The sequence below is a fragment of the Colobus angolensis genome, unplaced genomic scaffold (assembly GCF_000951035.1).
Source record: "Colobus angolensis palliatus isolate OR3802 unplaced genomic scaffold, Cang.pa_1.0 Scaffold416, whole genome shotgun sequence".
Classification (NCBI taxonomy): domain Eukaryota; kingdom Metazoa; phylum Chordata; class Mammalia; order Primates; family Cercopithecidae; genus Colobus; species Colobus angolensis.
In genome coordinates this window covers 138,821-143,145 of record NW_012117555.1, presented here as the reverse complement: position 1 = coordinate 143,145, position 4,325 = coordinate 138,821, and positions in this window count along the sequence as shown.

Sequence of the window (4,325 nt, the reverse complement as noted above, 5' to 3'; positions counted from 1 at the left end):
CGCCCGGCCAATTTTGTATTTTTTTTAGTAGAGATGGGGTTTCTCCATGTTGGTCAGGCTGGTCTTGAACTCCCGACCTCGGGTGATTCTCCTGCCTCGGCCTCCCACAGTGCTGGGATTACAGGCGTGAGCCACTGCACCTGGCCCTGTAGTTTCCTTTCATGTGAAAATGCTCACTGGGGCTCACTCTCACCTGCTCTCACCTCACACCTCAGCCTCCCCAGACTCCCAGCTTGGTCTCCTCCCCTGAAGGAGACCCCGGAACACACCTGGGTCCCCATGCCTGCACCACAGCCGGACACTCGGGGCAGTGAGCGGGGTGGTGAGCAGGGCATTCGCAGGGCTCTGTCTCCATTGTTCCCCAGCCTTGCTCACCTGGTGACCCTGGTCGGGGGGGTCTGGCTGCTCCCTCCTGCCTGGACGTGTCCCCACTGGTGACCCTGGTGGGGGGTCTGGCTGCTCCCTCCTGCCTGGACGTGTCCCCACTGGTGTGCTCACGACAGTGCCCTACATGCCTGTGGGGCTCTCGCAGGTGTTTTCTAAGGGGCCTGGGTGGGGCCCGGGCAACCTGCTGGACAACAGACCCTCAACCCATCCCCTGCCAACCTAGCTCAGCCCTGAGCTCCTGGCAAGGGAGGAGACAGCCTGAACTTCAGCCCAGGGAGGGGTGCGGGGGCTGCCATCAGGTGCCTGCTGCTCCCTGTGCACCGAAGGTGGGCCACCTGTTTCTTCCTCCTCCAGGACCTCAGGCATCCCCCGTTACCCAGGGTGGTGGCCCCACTGCGGGCGCCAGGACAGGGGTGGAGGGTGGACAGCACGCCCACTGTGAATGCCCTGGATGGGTCCTTTCCTCTCCGAAGGCTTTGTCACCGGGGCCCAGGTGACCGGAGGCTGTCATTGTGAAGGAAATTTAATCTTGGAAAGCCCTCAGGAGAGCAGTGAAGCCTCAGGATGCTGGATTTGTTACCCGGAAGTGCACTCTGGGCTGGGGGCAGCAGCCGCGGTCATAACACGTGTGCCACACCAGGAAACCCGTCTGGTAATATGTGGCAGGCTGGCAGCACCTGGCTTTGGCTTGCTTGGAGTGGACGTTGGAGCAGGTGGCCTGGTCTCAGCCTGACACTGCCCGGCACTGCCACTGTCAGGGTGGGGGGTGGTCTCCAGAGCAGGCTCAGGGTAGGGGGTGGTCTCCAGGGCCTTCTGGTTGAAGGAGCATATGGTACATGGTCTCAAGCAGGCCCCACGATCCCTGACCCACAGGCAGGCCCAGGCCTTGGCTCACAGCCCGCAGATGAGCAGGCAGAGGAGATCAGGATGGGGTGGACCAGAGCAGGCAGGGGGCCCTGGACAGAAGGAGGTAGAAGGGGGCACGAGGGGCCGTCTCCTTGGGTTTGGGTCTTAAACAGGGGGTGGTTTTCTCTGTTTGAGGGGCAGCCTGCACCCAGAGGCTCCAATGGACGTGTTTTGAGGGGGCAGGTGAATCTCTTTACCAGAGGCTCCCCGGGGACAGGGCCCGTTCCAAAGGCTGCCTCTCTCAGTGCAGCCAGCAGCAGGGCAGAGCTCTGGGGACCCCAAGCTGGAGGCCCACATGGGCGGGAGACACTGCCTCCAGCCACCCCTGGGAGCCAGAGTGTAGGGTCACTCACAGTGTGGCTCCCTCCCTGCCAGGCACAGTCCACAGAGGCAGCTGCTTTGGGAAGTTTGGTGCCAGACACCACCAAGCCTCTGCCTGGGGCGTTCTCCTCCCGCACCCTGCACCCTTCGCTGTCTGAAAGGGCAGCTCTCCTGAGCCAGGCCTGCCGCCATCTCCTTTAGGCTCCTGCAGTTCCTCCGCTGGCCTCCACACTGCCCCAAGCAGGAGTGTTGGATCTGTCATTTCCTGACATTAACCATTAACCTGAATCTCCACTGTCTGCAGGATGAACACACATTTCATTATTTCTCCGATTCCTTCAACCATCACTGAGCCTATCTCTGTGCCAGGCACAGAGCTGCAGACCCAGGAAGACAGTGGTGAGCAGTTCACACAGCCCTTCTTCCTGGTGTGGAGTGCAGAAAAGGAAGCTTGCACCTGGGGTGTGCACACCCACCTTCTGCCAAAGCCTCCTGAGCCGCGCAGTTCAGGAAGGGGTGACCGCCCTCACCCCAGAACAGCCTTTGCACTTTGGCCTTCCTTCACGCAGACACCAGTCCCCTCTGTCGAATCCTTTTCATCCTTGGTGCCAATTTCAAACGCCACTTCCTCCATGAAGCCTCCCTGGATCCCTCCAGTCAGAATGAGTCCATTGTCCTTGAGCTTTTGAACGCCCATCCTGGCATTTCCAGAACTGGGCGTGCTGGCTTACACAGGAGCCCTGTCTTCATAACTGAACTGTAGGCCCCGCAGGGTCTCGTCTCTGCTCCAGGGGCCAGCCGGCACCCAGGAGGTCTTGGAAATACGTGTCCCATTGGCTCAGCACTTTACAGTCAACATCTCAGATGACCCTGCAGCCACTGTGAGGTGGGTGCTGGTTCCACCTCCTGCACAGGTGCCAGCTGGCAGGTGGTGGAGGAGGTTTGAGGCCTGATCCTCTGGACCTCTGTGGTTTAATCAAAGGAGCCCACAGCTGCTCTGGGCCACGGCTCCCCCAGAGCTCATCACTGTGACTATTCATTAACCCCTTAGTTATCAGCTAGGACTTCACGGAGGTTCCTGGGCTGAAAGTGAAAGCAAGCAGGGGATCCAGGAGCACCTGGAGGAGGCGCTGGGTGCTGTCCCGCTGCCTGGGGCTGAGCTGAGAGCTGCTAATCTCTGGACATCTTAAGGTCCAGGGCTTCCAAAGGCTGCTTTGTCCTGCGGACGCACGGCCATGGGTGTACTACGTGTTCGGTCACTGACAATGTAAAGCTCCTTATTCTCGGTTTCATCCTCTGGAAAAATGGGGATAAAATACTTGGCTTGTACAATTGTTGATACATTCTAGATGTTGACCAGCAGATAGTGGTTGCCCAATAAACTGCAAACACGATTGCTTTTGATGATTTTTATTACTGAAAATCTATACACTATACAAATTCAGCATTGAATCTAGAGAGTATGCCCCACATGTGCCCCCAGGAGCTGCCTGCTTCCCTCCCTCTGCACCAGGCTGAGCTCCCCATCTGCTCTGCACCCCACTCTGTGGCTCCCCCTGCTCTTCTGATTCCTACTGGTGACACACCTTCTCCACTCTGCCGCCTGCCTAGCGGCCACCTGGGCCACCACATCCGGACCCCACATCCCACATGGCCTCCCTCAGCCTCCAGGCCCCCCGAGCACAAGCACACAGAATCGTGCACACGCGTGCTTTTACCAAGGGCACACATCAGACACATAAAAATCCACTGACTTGCCCTTACCAGGCTGTGCCTGAGCACAAAGGCACAGCTCACCAGGTTTCTCTGGCCCAGGCCTGGGAACCCTGAGCGGGGAGCCCCACCCCACGCCGCGTGCTGGCTCTAGACTGGTGCCATTTATCACCCGCCTAGGATGAGTAATTTCATCGTGAACACAGTTCAGGGTGATAGATGAGCCAGTGGGGGCAGGTGATCGCCGTGCTGCCTGCCCACCCCAGAGGGAGGCTGGAAGGAGACTCCTGCCTGTTTATAACAGGACGGTGGCCCAGGAGGGGCATGCGGAGGGAGGACACCCTGTCAGGAGGCTGGCACAGCCAAGTGGGGCAGGGAGGCAGAGGTCGCAGGCCTGGTCTCATCCATGTCCCGGGCCTTGTGAGGACCATGAGGCAGAGCCCACGCAGGGAGACGTGGCCATCCCCCAAATCCTGCTCAGGGCTGAGGTCCCAGGGGCCCTATGCTGTAGGAGGATGGGGACAAGCAGGTGTGTGGCTCCAGTGTCCAGACAGAAGAACAGGAGAGTTTCCGCTGAACACCGCCACCATCCTTTCCCAGAGTCCTAACCTCACCTTTGGGTCACAGTCAAGCTCTGTGAATTGACATCTTTTCAACAGTGCTGGCCTCACTGCAGGTGCAGCTACACTGTCCACAATAACAAGGAAGACTTTATCTGCTGACCAGGCACATGTGCAGTGGCAGGGCTGGGTTTTCTGGAGCCTCTACCACACTGTGGCCTGCTCAGCTGCCCACAGTGGGGAGGCTGAGGGCAAGCACAGGGCGCCCAGGGGATGAGTCCATCCGTGTCTGTCTGTTCAGGGCCTGCCAGGTTCCTCCGCCCGGGAGGGAGCCTGCGGGGCCTGGCTGGTTACCAGACACCCCCATAGCTGCTCAGCCAGGACCCCTCCAGATGCCGCAGCAAGCTCCCCAGGTGTGGCAGAGTCCCAGGCCCCTCA